Source organism: Emydura macquarii, unplaced genomic scaffold (assembly GCF_026122565.2).
Source record: "Emydura macquarii macquarii isolate MOO-44397 ecotype Brisbane River unplaced genomic scaffold, CSIRO-AGI_Emac_v2 contig_1263, whole genome shotgun sequence".
In the NCBI taxonomy this organism is placed as follows: Eukaryota; Metazoa; Chordata; order Testudines; family Chelidae; genus Emydura; species Emydura macquarii.
This window is the reverse complement of record NW_027131400.1, coordinates 4,848,583-4,867,942: the sequence shown is the minus strand read 5'-3', so window position 1 is coordinate 4,867,942 and position 19,360 is coordinate 4,848,583. Positions and strand designations below refer to the sequence as shown.

At 39.0% G+C, this 19,360-nt stretch overlaps 1 protein-coding gene across 3 annotated transcripts in view; it reads left to right on the top strand.

The window, feature by feature from the left end:
* LOC137154613 (contactin-associated protein-like 2) overlaps positions 1 to 19,360 on the top strand; it is a 309,210-nt gene that overhangs the window by 77,650 nt on the left and 212,200 nt on the right. For all 3 annotated transcript variants that reach the window (XM_067550350.1, XM_067550348.1, XM_067550349.1), the window contains exon 2: positions 1,512 to 1,661. The gene's annotated coding sequence lies outside the window, so the exon portion shown is untranslated. The remainder of the gene's footprint in view (positions 1 to 1,511; positions 1,662 to 19,360) is intronic.

The following is a 19,360-nucleotide window of genomic DNA, read 5'->3' as shown; positions in this document are numbered from 1 at the left end:
TGATACTATATTTTAATTGTGCCCTGATACTTATGAGCTGGTTGGCTTATTATCGATTTTTTTTTTTAATGAAAATTGTGGGTTGGAGCCAATTTTTCCCCTGCAGATTTTCTTTTCTGGAACCTGAGATTTTTTTTTTATTAGCAGAAATTAATTTTTATCCAGGGTGAAATTTCAACACTTGGAAGCAGAACACTTTGTGTGTTTTTAAAGAAATTGCTTCAGACATCAGAAATCACTCAGACATTTTGCACTTTCATGAAAACCTGCCCCCCCAATTTTTTTTTTTAAACAGAACTACAAAAATGTTTTGCTTTTCATGACTCCGGCAGTCCCATCCATTCATGAAGTGCATTCTTTTTTTAATTTCATAATACTCTTAGTGGAATTCTGCCCCCTACTCACATTGATTAGTTCTCCACAAGCAGTCCCATTGAAATCAACATGCTTAAGGCTTGAGGAATTTCACCCTTTTATCTTATATGGTCTGTTTGGAAAATGCTGGTCCAGAGGAACTCCTGAACTATTCAGTTACCCTTTACTTTTAACTTATACTGAATGTTACAGTCTCATAACTTATGGATTTTGTTGGTAATGCTTCTTATGATGAAGCAAAGTGGGTGCGTTTGTTTCATCCATAGTTTGTGACCTCTAGATCAAGTCCTGGTATATCTTTATCTGCTAAATTGAATGCATAGAAGCAACAGAAAAAGAGCATCTGTAAAAACAACAAGGTGTCAAGGAGTTTAGTGTTTGCTACAAGCACCATTTACTATATGAAAGGCTATGGTTGTTTAAAATCTTTGGTGCATGGATAATATTCCTTTTAGTGTTTTAACTTTTTATTTGCCATTTTATTAACACCAATGTTATGATACATCATATTTAGTTTTAGAGATAATTCACTTGTTCTGTAGGGTATTATAATGTATTCTATCATGTACTGTTAATGTCATCCAGTAACTGAATCTGAATGAAGACTGTTGTTTCTGATATGTGATATAGTGCATTAGAAATCTAGAAAAGAAAATATTTGGAATTAGGTTTCATTAGATAGCATACTGATTAAGACATGCTATGACTTCTGTGTACAGAAATGATCATAGTTCTATGAACAAATCAGTATTTTTCACTGTCGTCTTATCCTAAAATGCCAGTTCAGACAGTTGGGTAACATGACTGCCTATCAGCAGATATACCGGGAACAAACATTTTACATGAATTCCCAATAAAAGGAACTGAAAGAATAAGTAGATAAGTCCTCTTCATTTGTACCAGCAAGTACAGGCTCTTGCTTAACTAAGCTTAAGGGTTTGAGTGGTTGGTTGTTTTGTGATGAGTCTATGATTATTGTCTTTATTTTCTATTTCTGACACCATTTTATATTAGCAGGATTAATTTTTATAGTATAAAACTTCTTTCAGGCACCTGGAGCTTAGAGTTGATGCAGTAAATAAATTTAAATGTGAGTAATGAACTGAAGAAGGTTCCACCCTTTCTTTTCCTTCCAGGCTCTGGACTCAATGATGGGCAATGGCATGAAATCCGGTTTCTAGCTAAAGAAAATTTTGCTGTCCTCACCATTGATGGAGATGATGCCTCAGCAGTTCGAACAAACAGTCCTCTGCAAGTTAAAACTGGGGAGAAATATTTCTTTGGAGGTAAAAATTGCAGTACTAGCATACCTGCATAGTACTATTCTTTTGTTATCTATATAATAGGTAAATGTGGAGGTTAGGGTGAAACTCAGTCCTCATAGTGTGTTAGTATTTTGGGTCTTATACAAGAGGCTTAGGTGATGATGGCCAAAAAAAAAATCAACTGTTTTTTATTAGTATTTTTTTCCCCATGCATGGCAGACCCTAAACTACTTGAGATACTTTATTCTACTTCTGAGAAGCACATTCCCAAATCCACTTTTTGCAACTTCAAATCTGTTAGTGAAAGTTTGGTACAGTGAAGGTAGCACAGAGCTGGTACCACCTTACTGGGAGTTCCCTGATGCCATTTTCTGAGAAGTCCCCATACAGTCCCCACAATGTGGAAGCAGTTCCACTAGCTGGTACAGAGTTGGATTATGGACTTGTCTCTCCCTCTTTTGAGTCCTGATTCAGTAACACATTCCTATTTAGGTCAGCATTTAACCATGCGTTTAACTTTAAGTATATACTTAAGTCTCTTTGGAGTTGATGGAACTTAAGCAAATTCTTAACTTTAAGCATGCACTTATATGCTGTCCTGAATATGGATGGACTTAAGCATGTATGAGAGTGCTTTTCGAAATTGGGTCTTTAGGCTGGCTAATACTATGAGCCAGGAGCAGTCCATGTACTCCAGAAAAGTTAAGACAAAAAGTTAAAAGCTCTGAGAGAAGGAAACTTCTTTCACTCTCCCACACCATCTTGTCTGTTAGCCGCAAAGGGCCAGCCCTAATATACAATTTTATTTTAATTTCAAAAACCTATTTCATTTTAGATTATAATATTTTTATATGATACTGTTTTAGATAAATAGTGCATATGTTTTACTTGTGTGTATTGTCAGCCATCTTATTTTATCACATTCAGTAATGGCCTGCCCATACAGTCTTTATTCAGGCAAATCTTCCATTGAGATCAAATATTGATTTGGTTGACCCAAAGGTAATGTGAGTTTGAACATCAAAACACTGAGCATAAAATAACTTTTTAGGGGATTTTAAAGAGAAAAGCACTGTCTTTTTAAACTAGTTATTTTCATCTTGCAAGCTGAACAGCTAATGTGTGTGGGGGGGGGGGAAGGTACAGTACTATATATGTTCATGTTACCCAAAGGATAGAACAGTTACTGAGGTTATGATTTTAGTGCCCAAAGCAGAAAACAAAAAATCCTTCCTAGATCATTGTCATTTCATTGTTTCATCCGTTGAATCATTAAAAATACATAAGGAAATTAGTGTTTAAATAGTCTTACAAAAACTAATATACACTTAATTAAGACTAGATCTAATCCTTTTGATAATCCTGCCATACATTTCTGGGAAACCTGTATCCTCATGGTAATGATGATAATGAAAAGCACTTCTTCACAGCTAAGACTTGTCATGGTTTTAATATAAATATTGACAGATTAAAGTCCATTTTTAACTAAAGTTAACCTGTGTTGCTCCTGTCTCTGCAACTCCTTGTGGTCATCCATCTTTCCCTGTGCCTCTATTACTTCATCCAATGTCAGGGTGGTGCTTCTTAGGGTGTTGCCTCAACCAGCATAGCCAATTTGGTCACACATGACATCAAACGGTGGTTTTCTATTCAAGAATGTACTGCTGTGACTTTACCTCAGAACAGTCAGGGATTTACATGGTCTCATTTCATACAAGTTATTAAGAAAGAGAAAAAGCAGATTAAATAATAAAAACAATGCAATACACCTTCAGTGTAAAACCCTGCAAATAAGTTCAAGCCTGCAGATAGGTTCAAGCCAGGCCATTATAGGGAATAAGCCATATTTTATATTTCTGGGGAGTGCATCCTTTCTCCCTGGCATGTCTATTATCCTCTGACCATTTGACTTTGACCTTGTGATAGACAGACAGACAGCATGTAGTCTAAAGGTATATATCCTTTCCTTTCCCACTCTGCCCCAAGTGTCTGATGTCATCCCATTTTGACTATGTTCATTTTGATTTTAAAAGTGTTGGCCTGTTCTTTATAATCCCAACATACCCCCAATAAAAGTATTTACACAGATGCCTTCCTCTGTGGGAGTCTTACAACAGCTGTCTTTTGTATGTTTCCCAGATCTAGTCAGCATTGTATTTGTTGCTTTGTAGGAACACTTTGTGTCCTGCCCTTCTTTTACAACCTAAAGTTCCTTTGAAGATGTATCCAAAAATAGATCTCTCACAAATCTTGTGTCCAATTTTGTTTGCATCCTGCACACCAAGACCACACTTCTGCATTTTAATTGTCCTGGCAAGAGTCTTGAACCCAAAGCAAGCTCACTTTCTGCTTTGCACCTGAGGGACACTTTTGTTGAACTTTTCTCAACACTAATTTTTGCTTTATATTAATTCTATTTCCTGACCATTTAAAGTAATCTCGTGCATAAAATATGTTAGAAAATCTAGATGATACATTCACAAACTGCTCAAACAGCAAGGGATATTATTCCCTTTCTATGGTGGTATTTCCCTGTATTCTTTTTTTCTTTATTAGTTTTCTGATCTTTGGCTGTGTGTGTTTTGTGGGTAGCAAGGGTGAGAAGAGATGGGGAAATTGAAGCTTGTATTCTCTTTTGCACTGTTCAATAATTCATTTCCTCTGAAGTCAGAAGAAATTTGGCCATTCACTTCAGCAGGAGCAAGATCTGACCACAATGTGTCAGGTTACATATGTATCTTTTTTGTCTCTGTGGAATATTCATGGCCAGTCAGTCAGCAAATAATTTAATTCTCTTCCAAATTGAAGGGAATGGAAAATGTTTGTTATTCAGAAACTGATGGATGACTAGCCAAAATCATTATCACCAATGGGGTGGTAGCTAAAGACATTTCAGATGCATAAAGGAAGGCAATATGTTTTTTGTTTTTGTTTAATGCTTGAGTACAACACTAATTATTCTATAGAGACTTTGGAAATTATTTTCCAAGGATGCCATCACAAAACTGCAAATCAGATGATCAACTCTAGGTATATTATATCAACCCCCATCCTCCAAGTGTTAATATGTGCATGGGGGAGCAGAGGTACAGACTCTCCCTTTATAACTTTTCACCTCCAAATAACTCTCTTTCTGGATACTTTCACTTCTATAGCATCAGTTCTCTAACATCTGTATTTCCCTAAGACTAGTTAATATAAACTATTTTTCGTCACTGACCAAACTTTTTGTCAAGTTGGTCCAGCTACCAGAATTGCCAGTTTGCCAGATGCTATGTGCCGTGCACATAATATTCATGGGCTATTGTCATTGAACTGGTTTGTCCTTTATGATCTAAGAGAGAAGAAAAAAGGAGGAAAGATGCATGGAGTTAATAAATTATGATATTTTAAATATCCCAAAGATAGTTTGGTACACTGAGATTGGCCTTAAAGGATTGTGTAACATTTCTAGAAATGTCTGATAACAAATGCTGCCCTAACATTACTTTTCCTACCTTATCCTTGAAAAATCTACAAAAATATGTCTCGTCTCATGTGTTCAAGCTGCTCCCAGTGGGATTTCAAAACAAGTCGTCTTTTAAGACTCTGATGTCTTGGCATCAGTATAACAAATACACAAGGTTTGCATTGCTCTTGTTTTGTTTAGCAAGAATTTAAAGGTCACTTTTTTTTTCAGCACAGCAATGCAGAATTTTTGCAAACATCAATTGTAAAATTATAACAGCAAAGTAATTACAATAATACAGTAATTAACAGTTTCAGAACAGCCCAATAGCTTGATTCTATTTTTGTGAGAATTGCTATCAACTTGTACTGTCATTAGTAGAGTTGCACCATATTTTTCCATGTGAATTTTCAAGGAAAAATTTCCCATTGAAAATGTGCATTTTCACACGTAGTGAAACTGTCTTTTGCATTGAAAACATAAAAAGGGTACATTGTTGATAGGAAAATAGACATTTTGTTAAAATTGTGAATTAATTAAAATTCTGTTGGGTGGAGGACCCAATCATATGAAATGAAATGGTGACTGTTTTCAGGCAAAATAAAATAAAATTGAATTTCACAAGGTTCTCATTCTCAGCAGTATCTGTGAAAGTCTTCAGTTTTACTCATTGAAATTCTGATTTCATGCTTTTTTATGATTCACTCTGACATGACTGCTCAGATAATAGGGGAGGGTAAGGGCTTCAACATGGCTGTACAGGACTTACCGGAATCATAAATCGAGTGCCAAGGGTGGGGGGAATGCACGCTCTGTGAGGATGCTACTTACTCCCATTCTGCGAGGCAAATAAGGCAGGAAGGAGCAAGGTATAGGCAGTGCTGCGACAGGCTGGACTCTTGGCTGGACATGAGGAAACTAACATGCTGCCCATGGTAATGGGATGCCCCATCTGGTCATGGTTCTTCACTACCCTCTTGGGTAAAATAGCTATTCTGAAAAAATAATGACTGAGGCACCCTTTGAGTCAAAATTCCTTTCTGGAGCTGCTCCTGGAATGGTGTGAGTACGTGATGTGCCCCTTCCATAAAGCTGAGAGTACATTTCATAATCTAGCCATTAATTTTGATGGCAATATTTGTCCTTGGTGTACTACATTGGCACCAAAACTGTTTTATATAATATGCCATAATTACTGTTAAGTCAAAGGTGTGTACACAGGCAACTAAAAGGAGAGTTTCAGAGGATGTAGCTGTTTGGAGGTAGCAAAACTTGGTGAGTGTTTTTTTTGTTGGTTTTTTTCCTCTCTGTACGGGTTGCATAGTTGGGCTGTGGATTCCCGAGAAAGCACCTGAGACAGATCTTTTGGTGGTGCATTGGTAAACTACATGAGGCTCTGACCTGTGGAGCTTTGATCAGCTCCACTGTCTGCAGTCTGAGTGCTTGGTTGCTCCATGCTGGTGAGGGGCAGAATTGGTTCAGCTCTGTGTGATCTCAAGATGGACAGCAATGGAACTGTGGAGGTGCTCTACAATGGGTGTGCCATGTTTTCTTTCCTTCCTGAAGCAAGAAGGCATTTCCTGTGCATATGAAGAGCAAGTTGGTGACTGCTGGAGGAAAATATTCTTGATCTGTAGGGGCCAGTAGAGATGCTACTGAGAGTCAGAGAAGCTGAGGAGTTCCTTGACAGCTGGTTAGGGAAACATCCATACCCCCAGGTTCAGGGAAGAAAGGAGCTGGCCAACAAGTCAGAGAGTAAAAAGTGAAAGAGGAGGCCTGGCAATTCACAATCTCCAAAGGTGATAGGTCATGCTGGAATTCTACATGGCTGGAGACAGACAAGGATAGGCAAGCTGTGGCCACTAGAGAGAAGAGGACAAAGAGGAATTCCACACAGCTAGAAGTTTCCAATTGATATCCGGTCCTCATAATTGAAACTCTGGAAAGATACCTCTTAAGATCCAGCTGGTGCCGAGGGAATGGAGAGATGTACATGACATACCTGTGAATATCAGCTCGGCCCAAATTGTATGAAAATTAGACTTGCCCACAAAGAGAGATCCAAACATCCAAGGAAGACAGATGATCCTTGCTGGGGATTCAGTACTCCGATGAATCAAACAAACATTCTTGGAAGGACAGGCAGACAATAGAATAGCTAGCTTCCTGGAGCCATGACATGAGATGTCATTCTGTGACCAGACAGGCTTCTGAACTTGATGGGCAAGGATTCACTGGTGATTGTTCACAGCAGCACTAATGACACTGTGATGTGGGATATCTCACAGATAATACATGGCTTCAGGAATTATCCCCCAGAAGTGTGCTTAAGAAGATTTCCAAGTGATCATCTGAAATCCTTCCTGTCCCATCAGAAGAAAGACAGAAGATTCTGGAAGTGGAACTGCTGACTAGGTAAATGGTGTAAGGCTTTGGTTTTGTGGAACATTGGTCCACCTTCTGTAATAATAGGGTCCTGTGTAGTTTCGATGGCCCACCTCAGTAGAGCGGGATTACTTTGCTTGAGGACAGGCTGGCTATATTAGTCAGGAGGGCATTAAACTAATAACAAAAGGAAAGTAAACTAAAAAGGATAACATGACACAGAAATACTCATTTAGCGCAAAACTTTGATGCTGGGAACCAAATTAATCAAGAAAGAAAGTGACGAAGTTCTTTAATTGCCTATTCACCAATGCTAGGAGCCTACGTAACAAAAAAGTGGAATTGGAATTGCTCATTTAGGAGCACAAAATCGATCTACTTGGAATTACAGAAACCTGGTGGGATGATTCCAATGATTGGAATGTTAAAATAAATGATTGTGACCTATTTAGGAAGCATCACATGGGCAAAAGAAGACGAGGAGTGGTACTTTAAATTAAAAATGGCATTACCTCTTTCCAAAGCATTGATAACGTGGAAGAAAATGACCTTGAATGCTTATGAATCAGTGCCCTAATAGATAAAGCACAAGATGGGATATTAGTTAGTGTCTGCTACAGACCAGCAAATCACACTAGAGAACAGATGAACAGTTCCTTACATACCTAGCTATAATGTGTAAGGAAAAAATTATGCAGGACTTTAATTTGAATGAGAAACATGCTGAAGGTCTTAGGCTGCCAGTATGAAACGATGATTTGAATTTCTAAATATTATGACTATTTCCTAACTCAAAAAGCATATCTAGCATGAGATAATTTTATATTAGACCTCATCTTGACAGTTAAAGAGGCTCAAACAATTAAAATTTAATGGTAGCATGGGTATAAGTGATCATGGCTTGCTGTACTTTTGCTATAAGGAGTAAGTTTCAGATGTCATGCCTTGTTAGGCCAATCCACCCTATCCAGCTCATGTCATAGCCTGATGGTGTCTAGGAACAGGTATCAGTGGTTCCACCCTAGTTCACTGCCTTCCAAGGCTAGTGAGCTTGGGCTGCTCAGATTTGAAGTTAGTTTTCCTGCTCCTAGACTGACTTGCCTAACAAGGCTAATCAAGCCCTATCTTCCCTAGTCTGAAATCCATTCATTCTGGAATATTTGTTGCATCCCTCTGGGTTTTCACAAGATGGGCTACCACCATCCACCAACTTCTCTACACCATTACCTCTCAGTGCAATGTAGATACAGTGTTGAAATGCAGCACCAATTAAACTGTAGAACAGGTAATCTTGTGTGCCTCAGAAGCTTGATCAGTGCGGATGGTTCATGTACTAACAGTATTATTCTATGGTCTGGAAGCTGAATTTGTGGCTTCTGCTAACTTTTCTAGTTTTGATATATTGCACTGAGTCATAAGAGGATTTTTTTTTCTGTGCCTGAGTAAATCATTTTCGGTGTACACACTGTTTGTCTCTTTCTCTATAGTTCTTTGATGCTGTCTCCAAGCAGATATTGAGATCTTAACGGAAACACAGAAATGATGTTTTATTCAAATTTATAAGTTAAGAAAAGCTGTGTTAAAGGTTGTGTGTTTCTGCAGAAAGTGTGTATATGTGTGGTGTGTATTAGGTAGTGTGGGTGTTAATTGGTTGAGTCAGTCTCCCTTTAAGAGTCTACTACCCTTGAACTCATTTGCCTCTCTCATTGAATTCCCTTTCCTTTCTTTTCATGGGTTTGGGATTTTGAAAGGAGTGAGCTTCCTTTCCCTGCAAAGTCTCTAGAGAATGATGTTACTTTGCTGTGTTCCAATTATGTTCATAAAATGAAAGGGCAGAAAAGAGGAAGTGAATTGAAAAGTGAAAATGAGTCCATTAACCCTGACAGAAATTGTTTACATCTTTAGAGATAAGGAGCTTTCATAAGGCTTTTGAAGCTTGCACCAAGCCACCTGATAGTTGCCCAGTGCCCAGAGGAAAGATTTGATTAGGGACATCATTTTTTAAAAAAAATTCCAGTTATACAGCATTCTTTTTTAAAAAAATTCTCTTTTTTTGCACTGTCTTATGTATGGGTGAGTTTAGTGCTAGTGGTAATCCTACAATGATAGCAAAGATATGCAGTGAAGATCTGTCAGGCCAGTACTTCCTTCTTCTTTTCTCATAAGCTTAAGCTCTAGATGAATAGACTACATGGCATGTTCCCTATGGGACATTGGTCTGTGGCTTGTATTAATTCCTTGCCCTCTGTATGAGTGTACAAAATGCACCGTGGATGGAATCTTATCTATGTATCCAGATTCATTTGTTTCCAAAAGCTGGGGTGATATAATTTCCCCAAGAGTTTGGTAGAAGGGATAAAAAGAGAGGGAACCAAAGAAGCCACTTTCATCTATGTTCAGCACACTGAGTTTTTCTGTGTGCGAGTCCTTCCTTCTTGGACACCTGTCATCCACATCCAAAGTGTCGGAAAAGTACATAGAATTTTGTCATGTTATCTATTGTCAGCACATTATGAATTACATTATAGACATGACTAACCCTCCTAAGTATTGCCATTGAAGTCTTTCACACTGGCGAGATATCAAATGTGTATCAGGTAGCAAAGATTCATGGGATTTTTGCTTGCTTATGATGTATACTAATTAAATTGCCATCTTTACGGTCGATCAGATGTTAATAACAAAGGAAGATACTCCGCCTATTTCAACCAAACAGATCTATTTGATCAATGATATTGAGAACCTAATTGTTCTAGTAGCCAAATTATCAAAACCAGCAGCATCTTACAGACCCACAAATAATAATTGTATCTGGATGTATGTTAATCATCGTTTGCATATGCACATATTGGTGAACAGTGCAAGTGCATTTCTTGCAGATGCAAGATTGACGAGCTGATTTTAAAACTTTGTTGTATGATTAAAATTCTGCTGTGAGTTCTCACAAAGCAAATCCAAAAGAACTCACAGCAGAATTTGGCCAGTGTGTTTGTCACATCATTCCTCCAGCTCATTCCCACAAACAGTTGTACACGGGAGTGACAGAAATAAAGGAATTGGCAGTGGAACTATTTTTTTAATCTATTCTCAGGCTCTCTAAATCAATGGAAGAACCAAGAATGCAGAAGTAAAGAACTTTCAAATCCTCAAAAAGCCAGAAAAAACGTATTTAACTTTTGTTTCTTCTCTTTTCTTTGGATCTTCATTTGTCTTGCATGATGGGGAAAATTGACTCCTCTGATTACAAGCACTTGAAACTCACTTTGCTATTTAATGAATGATCCAGTGACTCCACCATGAACACTGATGCTTAAAATCATGTGCATTTTGGTTATGGAACCTGGAAAACTTGTGGATGGTGGGGTTCAAAGTGGTAGTCACCATTAACTTGTTTGATTTTTATACCGTTGCATTACATCTGAGTTTTATTCCATACACACTGGTGATATCAGAATGCTGGAGAAATTAGACTAACTTGAGGTAAAATAACATAGACTCCATATGATTAAACTTCAACAATGCAGACAGTATTGTTTGTGATGCAGTGATATGCCAGTCCGTACTGTACCCTGAACCACTAGGTACTGCAATGCATGCATAAGTGATATAGGCAGGTATCCTCATTGCGCTCATAAAGAAAGATAGTCTCAGTCAGAAATCCAATACTTTATCAGACATTTGATCTCTTATTTGGGTGGGTAATGTGAGTATAGGAACAGATTTAAATGGAATTTGAATGCAATTGTTGGAATAGGTTCAGCTGTTGAATGAAGTCCTGTTAGAAATTAGACATCTTTGCCAACTGCAAAATGGATTAATGACGTTTTGAAGTGTATTCTGATGGTTCCTCTGCCATGTGATATAAATCTGCAAATTGAGCCTGATGTTAAATGAAGTCCACATATCTAGAAGTGTCTTAAGAAAAAATAAGAGAAACTGAATGTATGTCTTTGGATTTACTCTGCCTTTCCCTTTCTCATAAACACTGAAGCAATTCCCTATAGGTAGGAGATGAAAAAGAGATACAGATTATTTCTGTAATGCATACTCTCGTCTCTTCTGTGGCATTGAAAACTAAAGCTGGACAAAGCACTAGGAAAAAATTTACTATAGGTAACAATTCTGCACTGGTAAGGGATGGAGTAGATTGACCCAGTGAGACTTAAAGATGCTAAAGTTCTATTGGCTCCATAATTAGTTTATTTTTTTCTGTTTAGCACAATCAACGTATTGTTGGCTATTTCCCGATCAGGACAAATGGTACCAACTGCCGGAATACTACAGTGAGTCCGGATAGAAATATAGAAGAATTGCTGTACAAGGCGTAATTGTTAGTCTGTTTAGAGAAGGAATGGTTTCTGAAAGAAGGAAACTGCTGTGCTAACTTAGAAAATATCCCACTTCGTGATTGGCCCAGCAGGGCCAAATAGCAGTTTGAATGAGCATCTTCTAACAATGAAAAAATGGTGTTATGAGCATATTCGGTATCTAAGGTCATAATCCCGAAAAAAGTTATATTTGAGTAGTGTCATTGACTCCAGTGGGGCTATTTGTGGGAAAAATCTTTCTAGGATCAGTTCTAACATATTAATAGCCCCTCAAATTAGTTTGGTGATTACTTGTGTATTTTCCAAATGATTAGAGATACCTGTGGTTTTGGGTTGGCTTTTTGGTTTTTTAAATGATGCAGCATATCTTGGAACACAATGAGTTAGATTGTCAAAAGTATTTAGCTCCCTTGGTGTCTTAAGAAAATGATTAGGAGAAGCAAACTTTGCAGGATAGTGCATACCAGTGCTTACAGAAATGACATTTATGCTAATATGAATAAAAAATAAATGTAGTTATTTTGATAGTGATTACTTTCCCTTCTCCCTACCTCGTTTTTTTCTGTGTGTATTGGCTGAATGTTTCTTAGTGCTGATTATAAATAATGGCTCATGTATGAAATCTGACTGGTGTCCCTGTTAAATCTGTAATTACTCTCTGCTGCTTCTACAATATAAACAAAGTAGACAATCTCTTGCATCTAGGACTGGCAATCGATTAAATCCTAGTATGCCTAAAGTTCCAGACTGTCTTTATCACCTTGCTCTGCACAGAGTAAATCCCATTATGTAAATAGCAATCTAGGTCTGCCACAGAAACGTTTATTAACTTCTATAAATCATGATGTAGCTTTTTTAGGGTTTATTTCTTTTCTGAAATATGGACATTATCTCATTGCAGTCAGTGGATTAAAGTTGATCTGCCTGCTAAAATTGGCAAAACCGTACTATGAAATGGAAACTGAATATTTAAAACTTGGTATTTGTTATCAATAAAGCATTGAGCTTATCTTAAGAACACATTGCTCTATGAAAAAATAAATTGTTGCTGAAGGAATCCCCAAAATGGGCTGTTGATAGCAACTGGTTTATTGCCCTAGATTATATATTGTCAATTTAGAGGCATAAAGTAGTGCTTGAGTTAACACATCCATGCCAAAATGTCTGCTTGAATTTAGGTTGATGTGGAAAATGTTTTGGTAATGCAGTGCTGAATGTTTAATGTTAAGAGTCTGTATTGGGGAATTAAACTGTTCACCAGTAAATGATGAGACTACTGCAACATTTGAGTTCTTAATGCTAGTCCTATGAAAGGTGCAGTCATTCTGTTTATTAAGTGGGTTGCCAAAGTCCATAAGGGACTCTGACTCGGTGTTGGTGGGAATAAACTTATCTGTAACTAGACAATTGCCATAGTTTTAAATGTGTATATGTGAATGAAAAGGAAGAGGGACAGGCAGTGTTTCCCCTGACATTTTTCTCTGGTGATTTTCACAGTCATCATACAGGGCTAGCTGCACCTCTTTATCCTTTCTGGTATCCCTGAGTGCATTCCCTCAGGTGTTTAAGGCCTTATGCCTATCACGGGATGGAATTTTGCAGTTATCCCACTCCTAGACTGGGTCTGGGCTACAATACCCTGAGTATGAATCGTTCTTACCCTGTAGGTCTGATTGAGTTTTGGGCATCTGTGTAGGGTGACCATATTTCCCGGAGGGAAAATGGGACAACGCATGGGGCTAGCCCTCCCCCTCCACTCATGGGAGTGGCCTGAGCCCTGCCTGCCCTCCTGCCCAAGCCCTGCCTCCCCCTTGGCACTGGGTTGGCATCGCAGTTCCCCCTCCCACATACTCCTCTGCCCCCAACTTTTTTTGGCAAAAGTAGGTTTTTGCCTGATTTACTTTTCAAGAAGACAGCCAAGACAGGGCTTAAAAAAGAGACTGTCCAAGCCAAAACAGGATGTATGATCACTCTACAACTGTGGTTCTTCCTCTTGGGAGTCTCCAACCAAACAGCTTTCTTAAAAACAAAGTATTCTTTATTTAGCAGTTGAAACAATGTATTAGAGGAAAAAACACGATTTTTAAAACAGGATATACATGTCTGTTTCCAATGCCCTATGCCCTACCAGCCCAAGCCTAGTTTCTTCAGACATGCCAGCATGTTCCTGTGTCTTAATCTGGTTTCTGCTGAATAGCTCGCGTGAAAGACTGTGCCTGTTAAAAGCCAGTGGTTCTGGTATTGTTACTTAATGACTTTTAACCACCTATCAACGGAAACTTATTTGGAGTCATCTTCCTGCCTGCTTGTATTCCAAACCAACCCGTAGGTCTACATGTAAAACACTGCTTCAGTGCAGGTGTGCCACTATAGTGTTTTAATGAAGATGCTCTAAACTGATGGGAGAGAGGTCTCCTGCCAACATAGCACTATCTACACCAAGGGTTAAGTTGGCATAACTACAGTGCTCTGGGGTGTGGATTTTTTACATCCCTGAGCGATGCAGTGATTCTGATGTAAGTCTGTAGTGTAGATCAGACCTCAGTGAATTAATCCCAGATACTCAGAGAGAAAACCTCATCCAAAAAACCAAGGCAACATACAGTATTAATAATTAATTACAGGGCAGCTCCAAGTCCATCACACTCTCACCTTTTGGCAGCACTTTCAAGAACAGCTCTGTTTGTTGCTGCTGATCTTCTCTAGAAAAGGTCTATGGGTATAACTCTATCCGTTAGGGGTGTGAGTTTTTTTAGCAGTATAGTTATACAGGTATAAGCCCTACCATGGAGAGATTTATACTGGTTAGTGACTTGTACAGTAGCCCACCTGAAAATGCTAAGGTCAGGGCAGATTACAAAAAGGTGAGCAAATTTCCCCAGAACCAGTGGTTAACACTGAAGTTAGATTCACCAAGAGCACTCTTTGTGACTGATTGATTCCCCATGCTGATTATCAAGAAGTCCACCAAAAACAAGCTACACAGCTCCTTTAATTGCATTTCAGTCTCTGGCTCCCAATCAGCAACTAGGTCCAGTCAAGTGAGAAGTTCATTAAAACTCTGCTCACTGTGTAAAATGTTCTCCTGGTCCCCAAAGGGTCAGCCACAGTACCAGATTAATATAGGTTTGGATCTTACCTGAAAATACCATGCTGCCAACAAATGTTTTAGTATCTAAAAGAAACAAGCAAGAAGAGAGATGTTGTGTGTGTATCTGACTGCTTTGATCATTTAAGACTTCAAGGTCCATATGTCAGGTTCTTAGCAGTATTGGTGTGTTTGCTGACTTGTATTGTTCCTCTGGAGTACATCCAGTAGCTGGATGGGTCTGTCAGTCCTTTGTTCAAAGCTTCAGGTGTAGAGCAGTTGATCCAGAGGTAAGAAGCTGGAATGAAGACACAATGAAGATGGTGCAGCTGCCTTTTATATTCTCTACCATATGGCTCGTACATCCTATTTTTTCAAACACAGCACATGGGCAATTAAAAGCTTTTGAAGTCCCTGTCCACGGGCATGTCTCAGCATGTTCTGCTGACTCATAGCACCTGTCTTCTCTCGCTGGGCCACTGTATAGCTGCTTGCCCTTGACAGGCCTTCAAACAAGCCGGACAATGTTGATTCTAATCAGTTGGGGTGTTATCCAGTTGCACAGCACAAATTTTAGATACAGATATATCACAGTACCAAGATGATACAGATAGGTTATGATTTGCTAAATGTGATAAGCTTATCTATCTGTTGATACCTTACACAGCATATCTTATCAATGGCCATCCCTAATTCATACAGTGTCACATCAGGATAAAGGTGCCTTTCTATAGATGTGTTTTACTTGGGTTCCCAAACCAGAGTAAGCTATATTGGTGTAATTGCCTCCACACTGGGAGTGAAGGGGGATGGTTTTGCTGTTGTAACTGGACCAGTATAATTAAAGCAGGAAAGCTTTCTGGTTTAGACAAGCCCTTAGCTCCATTACCCTCTGTGCTCATGAGTAATTCCAACAATTACCTAAAATAGAGAAACATTATTGCTGTTAGAAAATAATTATGCTTCATAATGCAACTGCAGGTTACTTCATTTCCCTTCCTTTTGCTGATCACACTTCCTGTACTTGGACTCAGTTTCTGGTTCTCCTCTAATTTGTATTTTTTTAAAAAAAATTATTTTGAGGTAATTTTTTCAAGTTTGATTCTGGGAGTCTTGTATCTTCTCTTCTGCTTGCATGCACTTGCACACTTCTCTGCCTGCACACAATCAGATTTTTCACTAAGTATAGAATAAAATTCAAAGAGTTTTGATTTGGCAGGTTATGATCTCATTGGGATATTTTTGTTTTAAACAGATTGTGGGGTAGAATTTGCCATAGTATCTGCAGCATTTCCTGTTCTAAGTAGAAGGAATACAGCAAGCACCATTGTAAATGGGTGTGTGTGAATATATGCACTTCAGAGTGCTGTAAATACCCATTTATCTAGTGACCACCAATTATTCAAAGATAAATGATGGCCAAACTTGAAGTGATATAAAAGGACAGGATGTTTAAAACCTACATACATACTGGAAAACAGCCCTCGTCATTTAGGAAGGTCACTGAGGAATTATACTACTAAAGTAATTGAGTCTTCTGTCTTGTGGAGGATGATAGGGCTGTTTCTGTTCTTACAGTCAGCCATGTATTCATATTTGATTTTTAAATACACTTTATTACATTATTCAACAAAAGTCAAATAGGATAGGTCTTTCCAGTTGCACTGCTCTTTGGAGTATTAGCAACAAGCCCCTGATTATGTTTCAGGCCATGGTATAGTAATATAAAAACATTACTGCATCATATCCTGCCATCATCTGGCAAGGGGAATTCTCATTAATGTCAATATCCATATTGTATGATAGTGTTCTTCAATTAGCAGCCTGCATAAGAATGACCATACTGAGTCAGATCAATGGTCCATCTAGCCCAGATTCTTGTTCTCCAACAGCAGCCAATGCCAGATGCTTTAGAAGGAATGAACAGAACAATTTATCAAATGATCCATCCCCTGCCGACCTGTTCCAGCTTCTGGCAGTCAGAGGTTTAGGGATGCCCAGAGCATGAGGTTGTGTCCCTGACTATCTTAGGTCCATCAATGACTATTAGCCATCTTCCATGAACTAATTTTTTTTAACCCAGTTATACTTGTGGTCTTCACAAAATCCCCTAGCAGTTGTTTTCGGAGAACTTTCCATGATGACTCTTTTTTGAGTAGTAACAGCTAATTTAGACTCCATCAGTTTGTATGTATAGTTAAGATTGTTTTCCAGGGTGTATTACTTTGCATTTATCAGCATTGAATTTCATTTGCCATTTTGTTGCCCAGTCACCCAGTTTTGTGAGATCCATTTGTAACTCTTTTCAGTCTGCTTTGGACTTAACAATCTTGAGTAATTTTATATCGTCTGCAAACTTTGCCAGCATGCTGTTTACCCCTTTTCCCAGATCATTTGAGTTTGTTGAATAGCACAGATACTCGAAGGACCCTGCTATTTATTTCTCTTTACTGTGAAAACTGACCATTTATTCCCACCCTTTGTTTCCTGTCTTTTAACTAGTTACTGCTCCAGGAGAGGACCTTTCCTCTTATCTCATGACTGCTTACTTTGCATAAGAGCCTTTAGTGAGAGACCAGATCTGGCCCACAAGGGCCTTCTATTTAACTTTCTGGGTGTCAGCTGCTTTGTCCTGCTCCCAGCAGAGGCCTCTGCTGTAAGAACAGTCTGGCTACCCGATCCCAGCGGTTCCAAGTCCCTGCATTCCTTTGCCTGGTCCTGCCCTTAGAGCCTCTTCCCCCTTTCCCTCCCCCCCCCCCCCAGAGAAGCCAAGGAGAGAGAGGAACTGTCTGGAAGAGATGTTCAGGGACCAGAGCTTCCAGGAGCCTAGGGCAAGCCTAAAAGCCTGAGCTATATAGCAGGGCCACCTTTACAGCGGTGCTCCAGTGGGGAGCAGAACGGAATAGCTGATGCTCAGCAGCCCAAATGGAAGGCCCTTGTTTGCAGCTCAGGCCCTTGAGTTGCTTAGCAGGGGAGCACCTTTCCTTCCTCAGGAGCAAAGCATCCTTTGAGCTGGCAGGTGCCAGTCTAGATGTGTTGGCAGGCACCCAGAGGCAGGTCAGCAGCACAGGGAGGCTACAACAGAGGTCGGAGTTGCTGGGAGCTCAGCTGGACCCAGAGTAGTGGGGCCATCCTTACAGCAGAGCTCCCGGCTAGGAGCAAGAGCCAGAGACTGGCAGGGGGAGGCAGGAATGGGACAGGGTCATCTCCCAGCTACCGGACAGCCCCCATCATCGTCCTAGCTCCAAAACAAGCAGTACTAAGAAGGATCCTGTCACCTTCAACTACTTCCCCTCCCTTTTTTCCCCTGCAGGGACCCAAAACCCTGATTACCCGAATGAGCGTGGGGGACATACTAGTCATTCAAATCATCAGGATTTTCAGTTATATGAAATGGAGATAAATGAACTTCACCTGAAATGATAAACTGAAGTGCTTTCCAGAATATATATATTTCCCTTTATTTAAATACCTGGTTATCTGCAGCTATAGAATGTCCACCATTTGGATAAAGGGACTTCACTTGTATTGAATTGAGAAATTTTTCATTTACACTTAAACACATTGGAGCTACTCAGTGTTGATACATTTCAATTTACAGTGATATACTTTTTAATCAGGCACTTAATCAGATGCTTATGCAACATAAAACAATCAGTAATTTACATGCTTTCACCAACAAGCAAACACATGAAGAGCCCTTTTGCCCTAGAGAGCGCCTTGGGTCTACCAAGATTTGGACCTTGCCTATCCACCCGAACAAAAAATGTGATTGAATACCACTGTTGTATACTCACATATAGTAGGCCAATCTTCTGCTTGAGATGACCTAAGACTGTTACATAAGTATACAGCAAAAAACCCAAGATACATAGAAAGACAAGACAGTAAACAGAATCGCCCTTTAAAAAAAAAAAATGGGCCTAAACCCTGTATCCAAACATTTCCAAATGCTGATGTTCAAATACATATCCAAAGTTCGTAGCTAGCCACTATATCTGTGATGGACTAAACCAAACATCTTTCTGAACGCCCCACCACTTTATGGAAGTTCATTTTTGGATCTAAACTTTTGTGGTTCTAGCAGACCTCTGTTTTGAAATGGAGGAGGAAGGGACTTATTTGTATGAGAGCCAAATTTTGCCTTCTGCTGTGTATGTGCAGCTCACTATTCGGAGTCATGTGCATGCATCCAAGGCTTACATTTGACTGTAAATTTGAATTGAAATGCATCTTTTACACACATCCTGTGCAACTGTATATTTTGACAGTGAAGTGGTGCTGTTATTTAAAATAGATAAAAAGGCAATTTAAAAAAAATCCCTGATGATTGGGGGAGTGAGGAAGGGATCTCCCCCTCAAAGATTTCTTTGTAGATTTCCCACTAAAATTCTCATTTATATCCCCACAGAGGTTTTCACATGATTGTAGTTTTTCTTGGAAAGTAGTGTAAGTTGGCGAAATTATGCCT